Raw genomic sequence first — 27,573 nt, 5'->3', positions numbered from 1 at the left:
TGTAATTACTGGGGACTTTACAATTAATGGGTATATCACTATAAATAGTCCAGCTATTCCATCAACACATGGATGTGCTAAGGGGGGTCTGTTTGTCCTGGTTTCAACCACAGCTTTGGTGACTGTTAAAAAGACCATTGTTAACTCTACCTTCTTCCAATTGGTTTTACTTAAGTCAAATTTGAGATACTCCATTGTTCTAATTAATTTGGTAGTAGGGTCGCTTGAGAAAGAACTAGATAACCTTATAAAAGACATTGTAGGAGATTGAATTCTTCTATGGGTAGGTGATTTATTTTTTTATTTTTTACTTTTTATTATTTTTCATATAATCACAGCTTAAAAATTCCAGATGGTGTGCAGACACGATGTAAATCAGCAATACACAATCCTGCATCATTATCATATTGGCATTCATTCATCATAAACATTATTAAAACCCTTGATATTATTCACGCCTCCCTCTCTGGTGTTCCTCATCTGAACCCTCTTCTATCTGTTCCTGTGTCAGCTCATAAATGTCTCCCCTGAATTTGTTCCATGCCCCCCAGATCTTGCTCCACTTCCGGGGACAGCCACGATTGATGAACACCAGTCTCTCTGCTATCATGGCTGTGTCCATGTCCTTGCACCACGAGGCGAGTGGCGGTAACTCCGCTGATCCCCATTTTTGTGCGATATTGCGTTTTGTAAGGTCATTTGGCGCCCATACATTTAGTAAACACCTCTTGGGCTCCGGTACCAGTGACACTTCCTCCGTTTGTGATACTGTTCTCATCACCTTTGTCCAGTATTCCATCATTTTCGGACATTGCCATATGGTGTGATAAAAGGTACCTTTATCCCCACAGCATCTCAGGCAATAAGGGTCTGATGTTTTACCCATCCTGTGCAAGGTATGCCTTGTGTAATAGGTTCGATGTAGGATTTTAAGCTGCACTAGTCTGAGTCGTGAAGGTATACCCACCTACCGTGGTGAGGCCAGTGCCTCCTGCCATTCAGTATCGTCAAGGTCACTCACATCGCAAGACCATTTTCCCCTGAGGGGCCCTGTGGGGTCCAGCAGGTTGTTAACTAATTTTCAGTAGGTAAGTGATGTAGCCCGCTTATGCATACAGTCTGCCAGTAATCTGTCCTCCAGAGGCGACGCCTCCGGGACTTCAGCACCAGGTGGTAGGACCGTTGTTAGTGTGTGTTTTATCTGTGTGTGCCTACAAATTTCAGAGGGTGCCAACTCATACTGTTGCTGAAGACGTTCGAATGTAATAACTTCCCCCTTGTTCCACATGTCACCCACCGTGGATGAATATGCCTATTGCTCCCACTGATCGAAGCCCTTACTATTCCTGAGCCTACCCAGCGGCTTTGTGTCACAAAGAGGAGTAAGTTGGGTTATGACCCCTTGCCAGCCCAATTTAGCCTGCGCTGTGTGCCATATGGTAACTGTGTGCTCTGCGGGCCCTATTAACGCAGCGGCTTGCTTCTTGTTATAAAGGGAAGATAGCATACTTCTAAATCCCAATACAAATCTGTCTGCCTTAAATGCTAGGTCTGTTTGTGGGGCATGTATCCATTGGTTGACTACCTTTAACTGCGCCGCCCAGTCATATAATTGTATGTATGGGAGTGCTATCCCACCGTCATACCATCCTCGGACCAGCTTGCTCTGTACTATGCGCGCTGGTTTGTTTCCCCATAGCAGGCTGGAGACCTGGGCTGCTATCGCCTTAAAGTAGCCCGGCGGCACTGGGAGAGGTGTGTTTTCCAGCGCATACAGAAATCGAGGGGGGCCATCATTTTAAAAAGCTCTGCCTTACCGAATAGTGTTAGCGGCAATGTCCCCCAGTTTGTTGCATCCCTTTTTAGGTGCTCCAGCGGGGGCTGTAGATTTTGTTTAAAGAAATCATCGGGGATGGCTGTTATGTATATACCAAAGTATTTAAATGTGTCTCCAGTGATCTGGAGCGGGAACTCTGTACGGAGTTGCAGTGGGGGGCCGTGTAGTACATACAGGACAGATTTGGACCAGTTTATGGTGTAACCAGATGCCCGCCGAAGAGCTCGCATATATTTAGGAGAACCAGTATGGAGCGCCTAGGGGAGGCCATATATAACAAGACATCGTCCGCATATAGGGAGATGTGGTCTTCCCTCCCTTCTGCCCAGTTGATTCCTTGTATCATTGTCTCCCACCTATTCCACGTCGCCTGCGGCTCCAGGACCAGGGCAAAAAGCAGCGTTGACAGGGGACAGTCATGGCGCATGCCTCGCGCCAGGGGGAAGTCATCGGAAATGTGCCCATTAGCCATAACGTGAGCCACTGGTTTAGTGTAAAGGAGACGGACCCATGCTCAAAATTTAGGACCGAAGGCCAGGTGATGAAGCACAGCGAACAGGAAAGGCCATTCAACCATATCAAACGCCATTCGTGCGTCCATGGAAATTATGACAGCTGGTTCCTGAAGATATGGAATACGGCCCCATGTAAGCGTCTCAGGTTTAGGTCCGTATTTCTGCCTGGCATAAAACCAGACTGATCCGGATGTATCAAGGTCACGAGGTGCGGTGTGGGGCAATAGTCCCGCCGTCTTTTTATAGAGTTCAATGGGTATCCCGTTTGGTCCTATCGCTTTGCCAGATTGCAATGCCCCGATCGCCATTTGCAACTCCTCCTCTGTGAGATCTGTCTCAAGCGTGAGCTTCCGGGATGAGCTTGGGCATGTCAATGTCTTTTATGTAAGTCAGCGCCTCCTCCAGTGTCATCGTGGAGGATGACGTGTACACCTGCCGAAAGTGTTGCGCTAGTGTGTGCACTATTGTCTGTGGATCCGTTGTAGTTTACCCCTCCCGCATCCAAATCCACGCTATCCCTTTAGTACTCCGTTCCCTTTTGTCTAGCCACGCCAGAAGCTTTCCGGTTTTGTCACCGGTTTAATAAATCTTGTGTTGTGTGGCCGTTAGCCGCTGCCTGGTCGCTTCCCTAAGATACTCTCTGTGCTGTTGCTGTCTAAGACGCAAGTTATGGGATGTAGCCGGCGTTGGGTTGTCGGTGTTTTGGGCCTCCACGTCATGCAACTCTAGCTCTATATCCTGCCGCTCTTGCTGCTTCTCCCGCTTGTGCCCCGTAATTGAGACAATGGCCTGCCCGCTAAGGACAGTTTTATACGCCACCCACAGGGTACTTGGATAGCTAACTGACGTGACATTCTCTTGGAAGTAGTGTTTCATCGCCGGAATGACAGCCTTCTTGATCTTGGGGACCTGCAAATAGCCTGGATAATTGGTATAGATACCCTGGTGCATCTTGTGGTGGTATGTGTATGTTAATAACAATGGGGAATGGTCGGAGATACCTCTAGGTCTAATCACTATGCTATCAATATTTTTCAAACTATCCGCTGGGGCTAAGAAGTAATCTATTCTGGACAGACTGTCGTGTGCCCCAGAGTGGAATGTGAATTGCTGTGCCATGGAGTGGGTGCCATCTCCACACATCAGTAAGCCCAAGTGCCTCCATGAAACTCCCAAGGCAATACACGCCAGATACACCCGTCTTCGTATGGTACCGGTCAAAAGTTCTGTCTATAGTGGCATTAAAGTCCCCACCAATCAATCACTCCCCTTCCGGGAGGTCAAGCAAAAAATCACTAAGAGCTGGGAGTGTTACCGTATGCAATGCAGGGGGATGTAGACTGACACTATATTGATAGACCGCCCCTCCCATTGACCTATTATGGCTGCAAAGCGGCCATGATTGTCAGTTTTGGTTTTATGTACTATCAGTGGGGATTGTTTTTTTACCAAGACACCCATTCCCCTAGAGCCAGAGGAGAATCCCAAATTTACTATCATTCTGTACCCCCATCTGTCCATCGCCTTGCATGTGGTACCAGTAAGGTGTGTTTCCTGCAGCAGGGCCACTGCCGGAGAGCCTCGTATGATACACTGCAAAACCAAGCCCCTCTTTATTTTGTCTCCCAGGCCATGTACGTTCCACGTGAGCTGTGATAGGGGTGCAACCTGGGTCAAGGGATACGTTCCAGATGCAGGGTCAGGTGGGTCATGTAATGCCGTATCTGGGGAGGCGCATAAGATATATTGCGGAGTCATATGTGCAATGCTTCTGCTGTGTACTGCGCAAGAATGCTTCATACCTGAGTGCCATATTTGAAACTAAAACAAGGAGCAGACATAACCATAGGAACAGTTCCATCTCCTCCACCCCCCACCATGCCTCCCTGCCAGACGGACTCAGAACTGCCTGCCACCGCAACTTTGCAGAGTGCTTAGTCCCCTTCCCATGAACAGTCCACAGAAGGCCGCAGTCGTTCCCCTCCCCAAAGACAATCTTTACATAAAGTTCTGTCGCCATCTCCTAGTGTTAGTGAGTTTGTTTAAGTGTCCCTGCTCATTGTCATTTTGCGGTTTCCAGCCTCCATACATAATCTCACTCCTCGGTCTCATTCCGCTGTGGGTGGTCCTCTTCTTGCTCATGGCCACGGTCCCTGAGGTCCTCTTCGCCCTGTGATGTCACTGGCGTCTTTCTGACCGTCTGGATCCTTCCACTCGCCGCCACCCCTCGAGCCAGTCGTAGGCCTCCTCAGGTGTCTTGAAAAAAACAAATTTTTCAATCCGCCACTACACGTAGTTTTGCTGGGAACAGCATCGAGTAAGGCAGTTCCCTGGTTCTCAATTCTTTTTTTAACCTCCAGGAAGCTCCTGCGACTCCTAGAGACAACCGCCGTGTAGTCCTGGAAGAAGGACACCGTCGAGTTTTGGATACGTAGCGGTGGGGCCACCCTCGCCGTCTGCAGTATGGCATCCCTGTCTCGGAAATTGAAAATGTGGGCAAGAATAGGTCGAGGGGGAGCCTCAGGTTTGGTCTTACCCCCCCCCCCGGCACTCAGAGAAGAAAGTGAAGAGCCCTCTGGGTTGCAGTCTAGTTTTTATGAGGTCTTCTACATACAAGTCCATGGCAGGTCCCTCTTCGCTTTCCGGAATGCCCGTAATTCTGACGTTGTTATGCCGGGAGCGCCCTTCCTGGTCGTCCAGCTTCGCCTCCATGAGTTTGTTTTCCGCCTCTAGTTGAGTTACTTTTTTGATCCAAGTGATAGTATCCTTCGCAAGAGATTTCGTCACCTGTTAAACTTCTGTGACCCTGGTGTGTTGTGAACCATTTTAGGACACTATTGTAAATTTCCCGAATCATGCCCTTATATACGTATAAACCACTATGTCCTTATATAGGCATAAGAATCATAGCCATATTTAGTCATAGCTCATGCAGTCCAAATACGGCAGGGCTACTTCTACTAGTTCCGAAAATCTACAACGAGTTCTTGGAAAACTCGGCTATAGCAGCTAGGGACTTTCCCTTGCTCGAGAACTGACTTGTCCAAGAACTCATGGAGTTTTCAAAGAACTGAGAGTCTTTAATGACGTTAATATGTCCACCTTTACGTCAAACTCGGCAACTTCAAGGTATAAATATGCCCACACTTGCCTTAGCAAACACACGGTGGTTTGGAGCAGGTCGACTATCTACTTGCCCAACGCATCCTGCTGCAGCAAGTGCCGAAGGAAGTCGACCCTCCAACAGACGCACCGAGAGAGACGCTGTCTTTTCTCCTGCCAAGAAAATCCAGCTCCAGTGTTTCCAGGCTACCCTTGCGGTACGGAGCTGATTAGACCCTGAGAGAAATCTTGGACAGATTCTTGGCAAAAGAATACTACATTTATGCTACACCTCACTTACTTCTTCCCTCGAACTAAGGTTAGGTTAGGTACATCGGGGTAGGCATATTCTAGAAGCACCAGTTGAGTACTTGTAGCCTCTGTCATTTATGTATGTAGTTATCTATGGTTTAGGAACCATACAATGCTTTTACAGTATTATTTAATTCTACGCTTCTTACTGTACGCATTATATTTTACAACCAGTATTACGATTGTAGCAGTTGATTTCTTATGCTTGATAAAGAAGACTGTTCAATAAAACCTTTTTTTGAAAATGCCGGTCTATCTATTTCTCTGCACCTCTATTGTTTCCACGACTCTGAAGATACGTTTTATCTTGGGGAAACAAAGTTGTCATGTTTATGCGGTTGTCAGAAACTAATCCCTTCTTGTGAATTCGAGAAAGTTTCTAGTGACCTCTGAGCTAGCTGGCACTCACAATTAAGTCTAATATATTCGATAGAGACCCAGTAGACCTCAGTCCTACGTCTAATCTAATGGATATATTATTCCAATGCGCAGAGCCTATTGGGAATATAGGAACGACACTACATGGCACCCAACATTTGGTAAGGCATTAATTTAACGCTAGATACTAGAGTAACTAATTCGTGCTTTTCACAGAGACCCCTTTATCCCGTAAAAACTCCAATAGACATCTGGAGTTGGTTAAAGGATAACATATCTGCCATAACTAAGTAGGACGAAAAATCCTATGTATTAGTTTTTGGTTTTGTTCAACGTTAAAGGATACAGTGTTCCAAAATATTGTGCACCTAATCTTTGTTTCCTTGAAACTTGCTCTGCAGACTTTCATTAAACAATGTTGAATATCGACAACAACGCGACCGGTGGAGCTGCAGCAGCAGACCAACCAGGTCTTGACACAACAGGCTTTAGTGAAGCCGACGATGAAGCTATAATCATTCCAATAAATGTAAGGAAAACCATAGCTATAAAGCTTATAGAAAATGGCCTATCAGCAAGAGGTGGTAGAGTCATATTTGTCATAGAGGCACAAGAATATCGGCAGACAGAGGTATTCTATTCATGGATTGTCTTTCCACAAGCAAATCGAACAACACATGTGTTCCACTACAATAAGATAGAGGAACATCCAGCGGAATACGTTCCTTTCGAGGACATTGAAATTCCACTAACTTACCAAGAGCATCAGCTCTGGTTTAAAGGCTCCCTACAACATCAAAATCCCATCACCAGGCTCGCTCGGTCTACTAGGTAGATCAAGAGCAACATGGCCGGTACTAGCCAGCTATACACCACATCCTGCCATACAGCAAATGACAGATGTAGAACTATTAGCTCAGCTAAAACAGTTAATGAAAATACATAGACAGTTGGTACAATATGTCATGCGGACTCTAACAGTCCAACCTGCTTTAAGAATTCCACAGCACACCCCTCATCAGGGGAACACAAACAAAATCACACCTCAGACTATACAGTCAGTAATCGGTAAGTTGCCTGCAAAAAGGGAACACATCTAATTATGGTTAGCCCAGAAAAGTACTCAAATAGAGGCAGTATTTCCCAATAGTACACCTCATGAGAAACACAGGATTCTAACAATCTGTTGACCAATGGGGATAGCACTACACATGGAGGACTGTGACACTTGGGATACAAGATAAACAAAGAGAGGAGTGCCATCAATGGAAGGTCAAAAAAGAGATTCCTAATGTGGTGGTAGACTTACAAAAGGAATAAATTTATCCTTTTGTTAAAAACCCCTCACTCACCAGCCTAGTGGTGACATGCTTCATCATCGGGGTCCACCCTGGGGGCCTAGCATCACCAGGGTGTGCTACAACACCTGAATTACAGTGGAGCTGGTTGTGAATGTAATTGCAGGAAAAAAGTTGTGTTAACAATTGTCCTGGTTTAACTTAGTGGGAAGATACATTTTATTTACAAGTAACTGGACAATGTTAAAAAGGTGGGGCGAGATACTGTGAGGGTATATTAAGGCCAAGAGTATCTCTTATATGTGTGTTGGTCTACATGTTTCAACCTTGCTTGGGATATACCAGGTTTTCATCAGGACCGGTTAAACAGGGAACTGGACGGTATGTACCCCCTAAAAGGCACACCCTATCCTCGTTCTCTGTGACCCAAAGTAGCAAAATTCGCTAAATGGTACAAAACGACTCTAGCCACACTGGGTGAGTCCAAACTAAGAAAAAAGACTACTATTCAGGAGTCTTATATCATCGGAGGGCGGGAGGGGGTATCCCCACTACTCAACCGAATTAGTTCCTTCGTGGCGGAAATGCCAAATACCTATGGTATGTTTCTTAAATAGGGATAATTTAAGAAAACCTGATAGATATCAAGATACTGATACACAATCCTCTCGTTTGTATAAAAGCTCCCTCATGACCTCTCTATTTTATCACAGGATATCAATGCCGACATGGCCAACATCAAAATACCAAAGACATTTTATACTTTCTCAGTTTCTTTTTTTATTATTATATTACTTTTTTTCTTCATAAATACTTTTTTTACATTATTATTTTCCATATACATTTTTTTTTCAAAATAGTACAAAAAATATTTTTCACCAGAGATCTATGATATATAAAATATCATACACACTACAATTCAATCAAACCTGGGTGGAAAACTAACACAACCAAACCACTCACTCATACCTCAAACACATTCAAATCGCAACACAGTCTATCTGAACAAGTTTGAACGCGTTCTGTTGTTTTTCGTCTTATGCCCAATATAGGGTTACTACATTTAGTAGGATTTCACAAAAAGACTTGGTCCTCTCATACCTTTCAGACTTCCTCGCAGAAATCCAAAAGAAGTGGACGATCAGAACACAAAGAAGAACGCGTGAAGTCCAAAGATGATCAAAATGTTCCAAAAAATAAGAAAACTCAATTATCCAAAAATAAGGTAGCAAGTATTAAAATCAGACATGTCGAGGATCTTGAGGACACAACTCAAGAACGGGGAGTGGGCCCAGACAATGCTGGACAGCGCAGCAGAGGTCACAATAGCTCACAGGATCCTGACAGATCATCTGGAGACAGTGGATCTGAATGAATGTATTCAGGTAGAAACTGCCGACACAAGGGGTTAGTGTACCCCATAAGTTATATGAAGTAACACTCCGGATAGAGGGGACATTACTAGAAAAATAAAAGCACTCTTTTGGGAAAAACTATTTCAGGGTTATGACATCCTTCTGGCCGAAAAAGACTGGCCACCTGAATTTGTCCGGGAGTTCCCACATGGCAAAGAAATCATTATGCCAGCCTTCTCGAACCATATTCCTATTCATAAAAAATACACCTATGCCAGAAAATGGGCTGTGGCCCAGGCTCCAGCATTATATAAAATCATGTGGGATGGGATGAGGACTCTCCTCATCATACAATACAGGTAAAAAAATCAACCAACTGCTCAGAGGCAGTACCCAGTAAAGCAGGAAGCTAAAAAACAAGTCAAGGAGTTCTTAGATTAACTTGAATACCAGGTGGTGATTGAAACATGCACCTCGTCCATGAACAATCCCTTATTTCCTGTCTCCAAACCAGACAAATCATATTGTCTAGTTTTGGATTACAGACATTTAAACTCTTGTTGCAAAACTTTAGCAGTACAAAATGCACACAGTGCAGCACTGATGAATAACCTTGTTCCCAAAAAATATAAAAAGACATTAGACATTTCAAACGGTTTCTTCTGTCAAAAAATTGCACCTGAAAGCAGGTACTTGACCGCTTTCTCAATAATGGGGACACAGCGTCAATTTTGCGGTCTCCTCCAAGGATTCAAGAATAGTCCGGGGTTATTTTCAGCCATAGTAACAGAGTTACTACAAAAGTATGATGATGAGGCATTATCTTATTTCGATGACATCTATCTTACAGATGATGATTTGGACAGGCACTTGAACAGGGTGAACACCATAATACTTGGATTCGCCTCTGAAGGGTATAAATTAAACTTAATAAAATCAAGAATTGCCCACCTCAACATCCTATTCTTGGAATACGAACTTTCAAGTGAAGGCAAAAGCCTAGCAGCCAACTTTTTAGAAAAATGTGCGCTGCTCCAACCTCCAAAAACGCTGAAAAACTTACAGTCAATTCTAGGATTCCTAAACTTCGGAAGAACTTACAATCTGAACTATGCAGAAAGGGTTAAACCTCTCTACGAACTAATCAAACCTGTTTTCAAACCTAATAATTGGACTCAAAAACACTCAGAAGTTTTGCGTTCAGTACAGACAGACATGTTGGCAACAACACACTTACAAACATGCGACAATGTAGGCAACCTTGTAATCAGAATCATCCCAGGGAGATGCGGATTCACATACCTAACCTTTAATGAAGGTGAAAAGGTACCAATAGCTTACAATCAATAAGAAAAGGGGCCCCCTGAAGGCAGACAGGCGGGGGAAAATTCAGATACTTCAAAAACACAGAAAAAATGCCTGCCCCTCTGAATGAAGGATGTTTGGGTATGCTTGACTTGTATGGGTGTTTTCTAAATGAGTGTGATTGTTGCACAGTTTGATTGTAGACATGCGGGTGTGTGTTGGGGTGTGTATTGATTTATCTATTGTACTGAATCACTTTTTGATTTGATCCTTTTGACATGAAATTGCATACTAAAAATTGAATGTAAAAGAAATAAAAGAATGTTTATATTTCTCTAAATATGTGGTCTTGTTTCTGGTACGAGTGAGCTCATCTTTGCACCTTGTAAAATCAGGACTCTAATTGAGCCTATATATTAAACAGAGGGGGCAGGCATTTTTTCTGTGTTTTTGAACCAATAGCTTACAAGTCACACTTGTACACACAAGCTGAAATGAAATTCACTTCAACAGAAAAAATTCTGACAGCGTTTCAAACTGCGGTAGCAAAGGAGAGAGCCCTCACACAGGGTAAACGCATCAAAGTCGTTACACCTGTACCTGCCTTAGAGGCAGTAACAAAGGCAAGCATTCCAAACGCAAAATCTCTACATCTAAGATGGATACAATGGGTTAATTCTCTTGCTGTGACAGACGTTGAATACGTTTTTGACCCTTACTTGAAAACACAAGAATTTCTCCAATACGTTCAAGAATGTCCTCTGCCTAATGAAATTCTACCTCTAGAACATTACAGCTGTATAATATATACAGACGGATCAGCACAGTGCTGCGTGCGCGATTGTTAAAGGTCGCTGGCACGATGGTAAATTCCGACCTATGGTCACATAAACTCAATCTTTAGGAGACTGCACAGCTCAGCGAGCTGAACTACAGGCTTTCAAGATGACGCTGGAAAATACTAATCGCGAATTCCCCACACTCATACTGTGCGATTCGTATTTCTGCATTCAATCTTACACTGAATACTTGCAGAACTGGGTTCAAAATGGTTTTAAAGACGCAAAAGGTGGCACAATCAAGCATAAGATGCTTTGGGAACAAGTAGTTATTTTGCAGCAAGAACTACAAAAGACTCACATGAATCATACACTAAGTCATCAGCGTGATGGCGTTCACGTTGAAGGGAATACATTGGCTGATGAAGCCACGAAGGCAGCTGTGCAAATGGCTTCCGTAGCTGCAATCACTCATTCAAAAACAAAAATAGACAGCGAAATAATGCAAGCTGTCACTGCTTCAATAAAAGATAGTGGTAAAACATTACCAAAAGGCTTTCCACTCAAGTACTCATATATAACTGATGCAAATAATGTTCCTTTTGCTCGAATCCCTGGAGTGGAGGATAGAGTGATCCCAAACATGGAACACAGGTTAGGACTAAGCTTAGCAGCACATGAAGGGCTTGCCTCTGCAAACGCAGGTGTTTCCGCCACAGTTTCATGATTAAAACACCGATACTGGTGGCCACGCATGAGGAAACAAACCAGAAACTATGTTTTGAAATGTGAAATCTGCCCGAAAGTTTCAACAGTGAAACGCCTGGCGCAGACACCCCTTCTGATTTTAGATAAACCACTAGCATGTGTTTATCTGGACCACTGTGGTCCCTTACAAAGGGATACGTTAAGAAGGAGGGGTCCCAGTGGGAAAGGCGTTTTTAGTAAAAACAATTTAAATATACTCAGTGAAACGAAAAATGCAGCTATAATGTTTAATTCACATTATAGGGAAAAGTAATCAATAACACACATTACAGTCGTAACAGTGCCCCTGGGGGTAAGGGGGACGTGCAGTCGTGAGGGTGGTGTAGGAAGGGATAGTGACAATAAAAACGCGTATTATTCACACATTTATATGAATTCAAATGTCAAAAAAGGACAGTAGGAAGAACATAAATCAACTCAAAGTTCAAAATACACATGCCCCATTGTCCATACAATGGAAGAATATGGGTAGACGGGGGCTGTGTGTTGAGGTGAGGAAGTCGACGTTTCGACCCAAGCAAAGCAGGAATTAGTGAGGTCCTTGCAAGTGGGTCTTCATCAGGACGAAAATGGGGGTAGGGGGCGGACAACCTGAATTAAATAAATATAATGAGTCAGTGTGTCGTTCTCAAGACTGACCAAATCACAAATAGTATAAGGGTATACCACAACATACCTGATTGTAGCAATCAGGTATGTTGTGGTATACCCTTATACTATTTGTGATTTGGTCAGTCTTGAGAACAACACACGGACTCATTATATTTATTTAATTCAGGTTGTCCGCCCCCTACCCCCATTTTCGTCCTGATGAAGACCCACTTGCAAGGACCTCACTAATTCCTGCTTTGCTTGGGTCGAAACGTCGACTTCCTCACCTCAACACACAGCCCCCGTCTACCCATATTCTTCCATTGTATGGACAATGGGGCATGTGTATTTTGAACTTTGAGTTGATTTATGTTCTTCCTACTGTCCTTTTTTGACATTTGAATTCATATAAATGTGTGAATAATACGCGTTTTTATTGTCACTATCCCTTCCTACACCACCCTCACGACTGCACGTCCCCCTTACCCCCAGGGGCACTGTTACGACTGTAATGTGTGTTATTGATTACTTTTCCCTATAATGTGAATTAAACATTATAGCTGCATTTTTCGTTTCACTGAGTATATTTAAATTGTTTTTACTAAAATCGCCTTTCCCACTGGGACCCCTCCTTCTTAACGCTATACACCCAGGTCCCAGTGACTATATTGGGTTAACCCTCTCCTTTGGTACCTTACAAAGGGATGGCAACTTTATATATATATCATGGTCGCAGTTGATTCATGCTCAAGATTCATTTGGATGTGGCCTCAGCGCTCGGCTGACGCCCGAACTGTTATAAAAGATTTGCGAGTCTTTATCAGCACATACGCAATCGGCACGCTACATTCTGACCAGGGTCCTGCGTTTAGCTCTATGGTTCAAAAGGAGACCATGGCCAGCTTGGGCGTTGCATTGCAATTTTCCAGTTCATTCCATCCTGAGGGAAATTCCGTGGTGGAGAGAAAAACTGTGACATAAAGCAATCTATAACAGCTAGGGTATTAGGTTTGGGTGATGGGTGTGTCAAACATCTAATAAATGTCCAACGTAGTCTTAATAACTTGCCCAAAAATTCTCTGGGTGGAATCACTCCATATGAAATCCTTTTTGGTGCTAGAATGTTGGTTGAAGATCTCGATCATCACACTTCAGTGGTGGAACAAAAACCATTTGATATCAAAGATCGTTTGGCTGTTTTATAGGACTTAAATGAAACAAGAAGGAGTCTAAGCAACACCAGTGAAAAGCCAACGACCACTGAAGAAACACCACCTGTCCCAGCAAGACCTGTCTGGATTTCAAAGATTGGGGATCTGGTCAGGGAAAAAATAGCGGACAAGAAGGAATTGGGCCTTCTTACAGAAAACCAGTACCTGTACTAGCAATCCACGGATCAAGAACAGTGCTACTGCCGCCCCTTGCTGGAAGAAAGGAGAACCGGTCTGTATCAATTGACCTGGTAAAACCACACCACGTGGCCGATAAGTAGTCGGCCCAGTGGGCTCCCAAGATGTAGCAGAAGACCAAATCTTGCTACTATACAAGAGGTTCAAACTGAAAGACTTATCACCTTTGAAGAATCTATAGTGAGGAAAGAAGGACTATGTAACAAAGCCATGGAACTTCTGCCTTTTGAAACCCAAATAAAAGTGTGTCAAGAAACTCCTGTTTACAATGATTTAGCATCTGACTATACTAATCTGTCAAGGGACCAAGCAACTCCAGCGATTTCAAAGAATCCGGATGCAATACCAACTATTGAGAGAACTGCCTCTGGCTATTTTATCAACTTTGATAACCTTTCTGAGGATCCCAGTGAACCTGAAACTACGCCAGCAAATAAAACTTTCAAGGAAAAAGTAACTGAACTTGGTCAAGAGCTTACAAAAACATATCTGGTTTCACCATGGGTTGAATTTTGGATTGGATTAGGTGTATTTTATCTCCTGCTATGGCTCATTCTTGTTTTAAGTTTGGGAAAGCTGATAGATGGAAAACACATTAAAATGGACACAGCAAGTAAGAACATCAACTTGCTTCTGAAGCCACACAAATCATCTCATCGTGAACAACAAGACAGGTCATCAGTGAACATCACAGCGGTTCCTCTACCTGGTGGAATAGCTTGGGATACAACTGATTATGACATTCATGGCCCTGTCGAGCTGCTGAAAATTCCACACCAATTTAAGGTTTCCTTGAGTGATTTCATTTTACCCAGCACATTCTCTGATGTTTGGGACTTTGAAACTGTTAATAACATGATGGCAGACTTAGAAATGTTTTTTTAACAACAAGGGAACCCTAAAGGTAGTTAAGGACCCGGGGTAACAATTCTTTAAGGCAACAGTGGTCCTTAACATATCATGTATTCAGCGGAGAAAATATTTATAGACAACAATGTGTGCTATAAGCACAAAGGTGTCCAGCCGGGCACCAATTTATTCAATGTAAATAAAGTTCAAAAGGATTCAAGTGCACAAATATACAGTGGGATACAGTCCTGTATCCAATACATATAAAAACACATCAACATATATGACATGAACATAAGGAAATAAACAAAATGGGTAGGGGTATTCTCAGGCAAAATTATGAAGAGGGGACGCTAGTAATCAGAAATTAAAAGTAACCTGGCTTTCAGTCCTGATGATGATCCTTGTAATGGTTGTATAGGATCGAAACGCCATCAACAGTTTAAATAGTTATACACCAGGTTCTCCATTGCGTTACCAATCAGTGTTAACTATATGTGGACAGCTAGGTTACTTTTAATTTCTGATTACTAGTGTTCCCTCTTCATAATTTTGCCTGAAAATACCCCTACTCCTTTTGTTTATTTCCTTATGTTCATGTCCTATATGTTGATGTGTTTTTATATGTATTGGATACAGGACTGTATCCCACTGTATATTTGTACACTTTAATTCTTTTGAACTTTATTTACATTGAATAAATTGGTGCCTGGCTGGACACCTTTTTGCTTATAGCACACATTGTTGTCTATAAATATTTTTTCCGCTAAATACATGATATGTTAAGGACCACTGTTGCCTTAAAGACTTAGAAATGTCAGCAAAATTTACAAAACATGAATACTTAGAAGGTTCGTCAAATTATGAAGAAATGTATTGTTTTAATCATTTTGGCCATCATTACTTACATAAATCTGGAGACCCTAGAAATGTTTTAACTTATAATCAATGGGAACATTGTCCAACACTTCCAAAAGGTAGTTCTAAAACATTTATTAGAGTAATTTCCATATTTTACAGGTTTTAATGTTACAAACCCAGAAAGTTTTTACTTTAAAAATTTTATTAACACAGGCATGAAAAGGATGTTGACAAATACTAAACAAATTTATTCTGCGGCCTTTTATGCTCAATTGTCCACCTTAGGCTTTCACTTTTGGAAAGACAACATTGAGACAAAAACTGTTTGGGGCACCAAAGACTGGCAGGTACAAGGTTTAGAAGCATTGTTCAGAGCCTGCATCATCCAGAACAAATACTGTTCTTAAATGAAACTGTTCAACAGACATCTTGTCTTGACCTGGCTAAGGTAAAAGATTTAAACAAACCGTCCGTACCTAAGCCCACACCTGATAGTAATTTAACTTCAGGTGAGGAGGTAGACGTGAATTATATTTTTCTACAAAACAGAACACATCCTGAATGGAAAAAATGTTTAATCTGGCCCACAGACACAAATAACTGTCAAGATAGATTCCTGACCAAGACACAAGGGTTCACAGTAACTCTGCAAAATCCAAGATATATCCAAAGACAACATAAGGGATAATACCAACTTACAGTGCAGGAAAACTTTGCTTTGAGTGGCTGCAGAGATCCACACTTCCAGAAATAAAACAACACTTATCTTTGCTTAAAGATGGCATTGATTTGCAAGAATTCTTACTGGGACCTCGTAATCCATGTCATAAACGTTTCATATATGCCGGTATCTACGCTGCATACAATGAAGCATGGAAAGTCACGCAAATTGAAACAGCTGAAAGAATACGAGAAATTGATCATATTAATTTAGAGAAATCACTTTCTGTAGTTGACAATGTGTTAATAACTCTGTCGTCCAGAATGTATTCTTTGGACAGCATTGTATCCTCTGCCATAGACATAATGGAACAGGACTGACAACATGGCCAGTCTTAATTGCGTTCTATAATGCTGCTAGGCTGGACGTTACAAAATCTCCGTTCAGGCTACGTGCCTTGGCGTTTAATCAACACTACGTCATTGTTTACTGTGCTTAACCTTACAGATAAACAAATCTCGTTGGCACAGAGGGGAGCAGACTATACGGTGCTGAGCATAGAAAAACTGGAGAGATTACCATTGACCGTTTCTGAGAAAGCATCGGTTGAATGGATAATACATGGTACCATCACAATACCAGTGACGACCTTCCAGTTTCAGTATTGCTTAAAACACATACCAGCAGGCCCGTATGAAAGGTTGGGTAAAGAATACATTAAGTCGACCTTGTATTTACCATACACACAAAAATGTTGGAGTGGGGGAAAGAAGGTATTTCTTAGTGGTAAAAATTGTAAAAACTCACTAAGTGGTACACTGTTATGTCAAGGTATTAATTTACAAGGAGCCTGCAAGGGTTCTTCCAATAACCTTTCTTGCCACTTGCAAGTTTCCCCCACAGCGGTGATAGACCCAGTTTTTAGGCAGGTTTCCAATGGTAGTTACATTATGTTAAATTATCACAGCTTTTGTGGAATGATGCCAGGAATAGGCTATCTCGTTAGTGTGTCAGCCAGGGTCACTTGTTTGTATGGAAGTATTGTTTCCTAAAACTAAGACAGACGGGGAGTCGCCACTATGGCCTTCACTGAAAATCTCTTCTATACGAATTGGTACTTTAAGCAGAATGAAAGCCATTCTATTGCACAAAAATGTGCCACTGACCTCGTCCAGAGAGACGTATGATCTGCAAGGAGTTCTGCAGAGATACATGCATTATTATCAACAAACTGCCCAATACATTTCGCAGAAATGTTAGGTCTTATCTTTAACATGTCTGATACCAGCGGTATTGCACATGCATTTAAGATGATTTTTTCGGGACTGTTACCACCCTTAGGGCAGTCCTGGGCATTTTTCCTAACTTCGTACACTCTGTGTTCGGCGGCCTGCCTCTCATCTTGGGACTCGTAGCAGGGATCCTATTTTTATTCCTCCTGCTCCATTATGGCACATCCGGCCACCAGCGATACCCAAGTCAGCATGGAGAATGCGCTCCAGGCCATGAGGTAAAGTGACAGAATAACACAGATCCTTGGCTTGGCTCGTTTGAGAGATCTGAATACCACATTGTTCCTGTCATTCAGACCAATCTGACAAGATTGCATCTTACCTGTTCTACGATGCCTGCTTTGTGGAGAGGAATGCGTGTTAGATATCTGTCTAACACTACCATCGATGTTGACACATTACTGGGTCCGGTAACGGCTCATGTGTTGTGTTGTCCCCAACGGCTACCAATCTTTTTTTTTTATTATTATTTTTTTTTTATTTGAGCAGATTCAAAGGGTACATAAACAGGAAATACCAAAAAATATACAAGGAATTTATAAACATAAGTTCAAAGTAGAAAATAAAAAAGAATAAATATAGGCTTTGGGACAATAGAAGTAAGAGCTTATAATACATTTACCATTTTAAACAAATATAATAAGCAAAATAAGTAATACAAAGTTATATAATTCATTTCAACGTCATTTCATAAAAGCTGTTAAGTATCTAGAGAATTTTGAGGCAAGAATATCTACAAAGAATGCTTTTGTAAAGTGATTTTCAATTAGAAAAATTGTTAATTCCTTTGAATCTCATACCAGGTTCAATTGGAGCCCATATTTGTTCACCAAGTGATCTCGATTTTTTACCTCTAGTTCTATAAATTGCTGTTTCTTGTTTATATATACCTAGCAGTCTATTCAACCATCCCTGAAAAGTAGGGGCGTCGGAATCTTTCCACCGTGCTAGCAAGATAATTCTATAGACAGCCGTACCTACATAAATAGCCATGGTTTCTTTAATGCTGTGACCTAGGGAGTCATCGTATCCTAGGATAAAAAGAGTTGATGATGCTCTTACTTCATGTCCAAAAATTTCGGCCCAAAACTTAACAATGCATTTTTTAATATCATCAAGCTTTGGGCATTCCGCGAACATGTGAATGAGGTTGGCTGGTCCTAATGCGCATCTAGGGCATTGATCATGTGCCTTTTTCCCCAAGTGAACAGTTTAGAAGGGGTAAAGTATAGATTATATATTGTTTTGTAGGTTTGGGCTTTTAAATTGGAGGCCAGCAAAACTTTAGATGATAAGTGTAGAGACATATCTATATCAATATTTGCATTATTCAATTTGTTGACCCAGTTTGTTTCGATATATTCGAGATCATCAGGATGATTCCTTATAAATAAATCGTAGATATTGCCTATTCTGGTTGTCTGTTTGCCTATGAGATCTAGAAGTGGTATGGGTTTTATGTCTATATTTAATATCGACTGTCTGAGGGATGTGGAGATTTCTATGAATTTTAAATAATCTGTAGGGGGGATTTGATATTTAACACAGAGTTCTTCAAAGGTAGTTCTATGTTCTCTGCCAAGAAAATCACCAACTGTTACAAGTCCTAGATTCTCCCACCGCCTAGAGGTATTATCGTTTAGATAGTGTGGAATTATTGATCTATGCCATAAGGGTGTATATTTAGTATATCTTGGTATTGTCACTGCTTTGGTAGTTCTTTTCCAAATTTTTAAAGTATCTGTAAGAATCTTAAATTTAATCTTTTTAAAATAAGATGGTTCAACTTGTCTTAACAGTAGGCCCCTGGCTTTGCTACCCAACATTAATTCATAAATTGATGGTATAATCTGGTCTCGGCTGATATCCATAAAACTTCGGGGTGAAAACAAGATGGTCATTTGTTGTAAGAGGGTTGCCCATAAATAGTATGTTAAGTTTGGAATTGCTAATCCGCCTCTAGAATATGGTAGTGTTAACTTAGGTAGCGCTCTCCTAGTTTTTCCGTAATTCCAGATAAACCTAGATATTGCTGACTCTAACGTTTTGATTGTATCTCTGTTAACTAAAAGAGGAATTGCTCGAAACATATATAAGATCTTTGGAAATACACTCATTTTAATGTAATTTCCTCTGCCGATTATAGAGAGGTGAAGATTATTAACTCTAAGTAGCTCTTTTTTGATTTTTTTGATAAGTGGGTCATAATTTAGCTGGTTGATTTCACAAATTTTTGGCGAGATATTCCCCCCTAGGTATTTTGCATTATTGACTCTATATTGGCTAATAGAAGGCATGTTCTCAGTGCATATCACCATCGTTTTATCCCTATTTAGGGAATATCCTGAATATAAGCCAAAGGATCGAGCGATTTCATCGATCTCAGCTATAGCCTCTGTGGGATTTGTTGTTACTACCGCCACGTCATCAGCGTAAGCGAGTACTTTAGTTCTATGTATACCTACTTTGATTGGTTCAATTTAAGACGAGGTTATGAGTTTAAGAATTAGTGGGTTGATATATAAGGCAAAAAGTAGAGGAGAGCACGGGCATCCTTGCCGCGTGCCTCTCTGGATGTTGATATATTCAGACTCACAGCCACCAACCAAGATTCTTGCCTTAGGGTCCACATAAAGGGCTTTAATAGATTTTATAAAGACCGGGCCGATGTTATTTACAGCTAGTGTCTCCCAGAGGAACTGCCATGAGACCCGGTCAAAGGCCTTCTCTGCGTCTAATAGGATCATCGACATCTGGCCTCCCTCTACTCCCATGATGTCAAAAAGGGAGATGACTCTACGAGTGTGGTCTGTCGTACTTTTGCCAGGTATAAAGCCGTGCTGCCAGTGGGAGACCAACTGTTCGATGATCCGACTTAGGCGGTTGGCAAAGATCTTGGCATAGGTCTTTGAGTCTGAAATAATGAGTGATATTGGTCGGTATGAGGTTGTTTGTTCCGGTGGTTTATCTTTTTTTGGGAAAATGGCTATATTAGTTTGTTTCCATGATTCGGGGGGTTTACCATGCCATTGTATCCCGAGAAAAAGATCATGGAGAAACAGAACGATTAAGTTACCAAGTATTTTATAGAGATCTAATGGAATTTTGTCTGGTTCTGCTGCTTTTCCTGTAGCTAGTTCTGATAAAGCTAGTTCTACCTCCGTTCTAGTTATTTCTTTTTCAAGATCTTCTCTTGTAGCTTCATCTATGGTTTTACCCAGATTTGTCTCTCTAAGCTAGTTGTTTAAAAACTCTTTAGTATCAGGTGTTGACTGTATGTCTTCATTCTGGTATAATTTCTGATAATAGTCTTGAAATGATGCTGCTATACCGTCCTGGGTAGTATGTTTCTGTCCCCCATACTCGATACTTTGGATGGAATTACGCAATTGTGTCTGGCGAGTTCTAAGAGCCAGATATTTCCGTACATTTTCTCCAGTTTCATATGTTTTATTTCGGTTTACCTGGAGAATTGCCATCGCTTTTTGTGTAAGGTCGCTATTGATCTCGGCTTTAAGAACTAGGATCTTACGGAGGGTATCTTCCGCGTGATTCCCGTGATGTATCTGATTAGCATGTAGGTGTTCTAAATTCATTAGCTCATTTGCTAGTTGTGCAGATAGCCTATCACGCTCTTTTTTACGAGTTGCTACAAAAGTAACAGTTTCTCCTCTTAGAGCTGCTTTGTAGCTGTCCCATACATTCAGCCTAGATGCACTATATTGATTAATATCAAAAAAGTCTTTAGTCCATTGCCTGATATGCGTTATATATTCCTGATTAGCAAAAAGTTTACAATCAAATGACCACTGAGAGTACACTTTCTTATACCTGGGAACCTCAAATGTTATAAAAAGTGCATTGTGGTCTGATATCGTCTTGGGGGCTTTAGAGATAACGGCGTTTAGGGCAATATCAGCAGTCGACAATATATAGTCTATACGTACATATTTGTTATGAGGATATGAGAAATATGTGTATCCAGGGTCACCTTTGTTTTTCAGAGTCCAGATGTCTCTTAAATTGTGACTAGCAATCAACTGCTGTATTGCCCTAAATACTTTGGGTTTGCGCCCTGTGTACGCATACTGAGATTGTCTATTCTGTGTATGGCCCATCGTTATGTTAAGGTCCCCGCATATTATTAGCGTGCCTGCCCATGATGCCAGCTCTAGTTCTAGCTCAATAAACAGAGTAGGACCATCAAGGTTTGGGCCATAGATTGAGCAGATGGTAATACCTATATCAAGTTGAACAATGGCCCATCTGCCGTGGGGGTCAGCCTTTTTGCGCATTGGTTTACCCAGTTTCACTCTTGCTAGGATGATAACTCCCCTGATCTTAGAGGTCTGTGTAGTCGAAACCAGAATGTTAAACCCAGGGATTTTTAGTTGGTCTATTTCGCCTATTGGAATATGGGTCTCCTGTAAACATATGATGTCCCATGAGCTTTGATATATTATTTGATACAATTGAGCCCTCTTCCCCCTGTCGTTAAGCCCTGCTACATTCCAACATCCTAGATTTAGCTTCCCCATATTATTGTTTTAAAGTTTAGACGATATGTAGTATTATTTGGATTCGTGCGTTGAATTGTGCTATTTACCAAAGTAATATTAGTAACCTTTAACCTGCTCATTTTGCAATGCATTTTTCCCTCTCCCCCCCACAACCCCACCCAGCACCCACAACTAACCCCTCTCCCCTTACAACCCCCAAAAAAGCAGCTAGACTCCATAAGAGTCTATAATGATGGATTAGCACTGCCTTACCAGCACCAGGAAAAACACGCAACATTGAGAAAAAAGAAATAGATAGAATGAAGGGAGAAAAATAGAAAATGTGTGTATATTGTGAAGCAGAAAAGGAGAAAAAAGGAAAGAGCGAAAGAAGGAGAGAGATATAAAATATTATCAATGTTAATTTAAATCTAGGCTGGTGCGTTCAGTGAAGGACTATTCGATCCTGTAATTAGGATATCTTCATAACTCCTCTATCCATGTAGTGCTACAAACAATATCTTACTGGTTTATACAGAGTCCCAGAAAAATCTACAGACTATAGTCTAAAACACTGCAGTTATATTTATTTTATGCTCTCTAGGTATTCTTTTGCTTTGATCTCTGATGTAAAGTATTTTGTTTGTCCGCCATATATTACTTTCAGTTTGGCTGGATTGTTCAAATATACCACCGCTCTTTTCTCTTGAAAAGGTTTGATTAGCTGCCTGAGTCGCCACCTCCTTTCTACTGTGAAGTGGCAGAAATCCGGGCGTACAAAATACGAGATAGAATCTTTACTCCAGTGTTTGTTTGGTGTAACTTTATCAGAGATGGCCTGTCAAAGCGTAAAGTTCCCGAAATAGACTAAGACCGCTCGTGGGTATTTCCCTGTTGTTGCTGTGGTTTTTAAAGTTAGTGGCACCCTGTGAGCCCGCTGTATCTCGTAGCTCCAATCCAAGCTAGCGAGTTCAGGAAGGGTATCACGCAGTAGCTGTATAATAAATGCTCGACAATCCTCTCCTTCAGATTTTTCAGGTATGCCAAGGATGCGTATGTTATTTCTACGCAGCCTATTTTCATAATCTTCCAGTTTCCATTTTATGTCCTGGAGCTCAGCTTCGTGGGCTTCTACTTGCTCATTAGTCGTTGCTGCCTCTGTCTCGTTCAATACTATACGATCTTCCATATCGTTTATTCGTTCAGTGAAGGCACCTACTGTTTTTGAAAGCTTACATACAACGCCTTGGACTTTTTGTAGTGCAGCTCGTGCCTTTCGACCATCCTTAGATGTCTCTTCGCGATGGGATGCAATGGCTTGTAATACTGTGTCCATGACTTGTGTTAGCGTAGCTCCTGACGAGTCAGTTTGCTCTGATGTTGACACTTGGGTTAAGAGTGGCGGTTGAGGCGTTACATGAGTAGGACTTTGATTCAAACCCAGGTTTGTTGGGGTATAATCCCATGCCAGGTCATTTGCCCAATGGTGTCCTCCTTTTTTCTTTTTGAGTATAGTCCTCCTTCTGTCACGCGTCTCCTTTGGGGGATCTGAGTCAGTCTCTGAGCTTATATTTGACTCGAGATCTTCTGCTTCGTCGATCTCCTCTTCTGTATCACCCGACCAGCTGATATCCTCCGAAAATGAGTAGACGTCTGTGGGATCTGTAAGATCTTTGTCTGTTTCTGTTGTCTCAGCCAGATCGATCGCGATAATTTCTGTCGCGTTATCAGATGCCCTGACCTTTTCATTTACTCCTACATCTACATTTAACTTCAGTTCGGTGACTGTTTGTTCTGGTTTAGTACCTTGTTGTACAGATGTATTTCGGTCAGTGCCATGCCCCCTATTGTTGTTTTGTGATAATAGGGGGGATATAGGTGTAGTTATAGGTGCTTCCATACTTTGTTGGGCATTGTTATCATTGTAATTATTACCCTCGCTGGTAGGAGCAGTAGTAGGAGCAGTAGTATTTAGGGGGGTTTGTACAGATATTTCTGAAGTGTCCGTTATCGCCACTGCGGCATCCGTGTTAGATACTGCGCTGCCATGACCCATTAAAGACATACCTTTCACAGCTTGAGGCATCAGGAGTTCCGTTGGGGTTGCTGCATGATTCGGAGTCCCAGGAGTCTCAGGAGCGACCGTCGCCCCTTGTCTCTCAATTTTTTCCACAGGGGCCGAGCCTCGAGGCACCTCCATACACTCTGCAATAGGCGCAGACTCTAGCGGTTCAACAGGTGTCCCAGTTGGTGAGGGATCTTCCACCCGAGTAAAGGTTTCGGGAGCAGAGGTCGCTTTCAAAGAATCCTGCTCTGCATGTTTGTTTTGGGCTTTGTGGCTTGCTGCTCGCTGCATCATGAAATCACAGTCGGGCAGTCAGGGCAGGAGACGGTGCAGTATTGGATTTAGTCGTACCTTTCTGAGCCGGTGTTCTTTCTGCTGATCCCCCTGCAGGGCTGCCATCAATATCACAGCGGCAGCTCCGCGCCTGTTCATTGCTTCCTGATCACGAAGGGCTTGTTTCGCCGCTCTGGTTTTCACTGCTGCGGCTGCAACTGCGGCAGAATTTTTTGGAGCCATGCTAGCGGGGTAAGCGGCGTCCTCCGTGTTTCTTGCTTGCTGCTACTGCTGCTGGGAAGGCTGGACACCTGGAGAGGGGCGGTTACCGGTCAGCAGCCGTATCACTGCAAAGCTGATCAGGGAGGCAAACAATGAGAGCTGCGCTCTCAGCACCGCACCCTTGCAATCGGGAGGTAAGTTTACTGAATCGGTGCTCTGCAGCACGGACATATTTTCAGCTTAACTTCGCGTCACATTCTTGTTGATTCTTGCTGATTTTTGTTGAAACCGAGACAGTGTGAGGCTATTTCGGGATATTAATTAAGTTCCCAGCCGATAATTAGATTTTGAGGCTTTTTTTATCCATTTTCTCCCAGTATGGGCGTGTTCCTCTGGAGCCAGTCAGGAGCTGCTAACGGCGTTCTAGCCTGACGCCACCATCTTTCCGCCCCGACCTACATGCAGTTTCAATGCCCACGGCTACCAATCCTGATGACAGCATACATTGAGATCTCACCGGCAAATCTAACTGGAGGTGAGATACGGGGACCAACAGACACACAGGTACCATCTGCTATGAACATTGCTAATGTGGCTGACGGTGATGCTTCACATCTGTGTACAATTTACCTTCTTAATGAAGTAGTTGAACTTTCATCTACTGTGGTAGATGATTTCTTTGCCAGCCTGGATGACTTAATGTTTTCTCCTGACACCGACAATAACTTTTGAAATTAGCACACAGCGTTCTTTCGAACTCTTAGATTCAACCTTCACTTTTTTTCAAAACAAAAGCTTCCAAGTTCGGAACACTATTTCACTACAATTTAATTTGACTTTTTTCCAAAACAGACTGAACTTTGGCACAAAGCAATCTGCTTAAAGTGTAACTATTCTTAGAGAACAAGAATTCTTTGACTACTTCATAGAAACAATATTGACCTAATGCACAAATCAAACTAGCTTGTATATTCTGCTATGGGATGGTCTCGACCTTTTTTCTGTCTCTAGAACCATTTCATAAATGTAAGTTTTGTGATTCATTTGGTTAGCATTGCTAATATCATATCATATGCTTACAATGAAATCATTACCCTTAGATGCATACTGCGCAAATGCTCCTTTTATGCACAACCATTTTTTTAATACAGTTCATGTATTTTAGGGTGGTAGTGTAAAAACACATGCTCTAGCTTTTATGTTTAGTACTTAATCTTAGATGAACATGATAACGTGGAGTGGGTGTTGTGAACCATTCTAGGACACTATTGTACATTTCCCGATTAATGCCCTTATCTATATATATAAAAACAAAAGTATGTCTGTCTGTTTGTCCTTTATGCATTACTACACCATTCATCCGGTCGCCATGAAACTTTGGGAAGTTGTTGAGTACACTCGCGCAAAGGTTTCTGTCAAATTTTTTTTTTTACAAATCAGCCCTCCAGGGCCCTCATAATCTTTCGAATACTGAAATGGACAACGAATCGTTGACCGTTATGACCCACAAATGGAAATCGATTGGTCAATCTACATCAGAAGCACGAAAGAAAAAGGCATTACGAGCTTCAGAAACAGAAGAGAAATGGGAAGCAAGATTAGAAGCTGTTCGAATACAAACTGCTCAAGCCCGTAATTCTCAAAAACACGAGCAACGAGAATCAAGATTGGAAGCCGATCGAGTACGCACTGCTCAAGCCCGTTCTTCTCAAACGAACAAGCAACGAGAATCAAGATTGGAAACAGATCGATTACGCACTGCTCAATCCCGCGCGAATGAAACAGGAGAGCAACGAGAATCAAGATTGGAAAACGATCAATTATGCACTGCTCAAGCCCGCTCGAATGAAACAGGAGAGCAACCAGAATCAAGATTGTAAGCCAATCGAGGATGCACTGCTGAAGCCACACTTAGAAATGTTAAAAAAAAATAAAATGAATAAGTTTCAATAGCAATGACACAATGTAAATTTAATGTTATCATAATGAGTTTCCTTGAATTTCCTTTCTTCTGAGATCGCAGCAACGCGCGACGGGTAAGCTAGTATAGGTATAAATCACTATGTCCTTATATAGGCATAAGAATCATAACCATATTTAGTCATAGATCATGCAGTCCAAATACGTCAGGGCTACTTCAACTAGTTCCGAAAATCTACAACAAGTTCTTGGAAAACTCGGCTATAGCAGCTAGGGACTTTCCCTTCCTCGAGAACTGACTTGTCCAAGAACTCATGGAGTTTTCAAAGAACTGAGAGTCTTTAATGATGTTATTATGTCCACCTTTACGTCAAACTCGGCAACCTCAAGTTATAAATATGCCCACACTTGCCTTAGCAAACACACAGTGCTTTGGAGCAGTTCGACTATCTACTTGCCCAACGCATCCTTGTTGGACAGGCCACATGAAGGGCTTGCTCCCTCCCCGCACGACCAGGCCCGAGCCCGGCTCCTCAGGTGTTACACGCAACCACTACCCGTTTCCCGTCTCCTATGGGACCCCTGCCCCTGAACATCTCCACCTCATGGGCCCGATCCCCTACCGGCCCTCTCGCCCGGCCTGGGCGCCATCTTGGACACAGCACCACGAGGCCGCGTGGCCTCCGATCGACCCTAACCCTGGGCCTGGCCAGGCCCCGACATCCCGGCACCACCATCCACCCAGGAGGTGAACGGACTACTTGGCCGGTCAATGGGAGAGAGAGGTGTCGATGGCTCTCCCCCGCCAAGTGCCGATCGCCCCCAGCTCCCCCAGGCGCTGGCTCCACCCCCCTGCTGGGTGTCTGGACTCCCTCATCCCAGACCTCCCGACCTCCAAGTGCGAGGGTCCGGACATCAAAGGGCGCCAGACCTATAACTGGGGCAGCTCCAGAGCAGGAAGGCAGTTGTATCCTGGAGTCGAGAGACGCAGTGAAGAACTCATCCTTGACGGACTACTGGCGCTGCCGTAGCCCTGCCTTGCAAACTATCGTCCTGCCTGCTGGCGCTGCCGCAACCTTCTGAAACCTTCATCGTCGTCGGGACCTGCTGACGTGGCCGCGGACCGTTTGTAACCTCCACCTTCATCGGGACCTGCTGGCTCCGCCGCGGCCCGATCATCTAGAACGCCGAGCTCGAGGATTGTGAGCTATTTCATCTACCACCATATCCACCAGATTGGTAACGAGACTGTCCCGCTACCCCCTTACCCAACCAAGAGACT

The sequence above is a fragment of the Lissotriton vulgaris genome, chromosome 4_1 (genome assembly GCF_964263255.1).
Source record: "Lissotriton vulgaris chromosome 4_1, aLisVul1.2, whole genome shotgun sequence".
In the NCBI taxonomy this organism is placed as follows: Eukaryota; Metazoa; Chordata; class Amphibia; order Caudata; family Salamandridae; genus Lissotriton; species Lissotriton vulgaris.
This window is presented reverse-complemented; position numbering follows the sequence as displayed.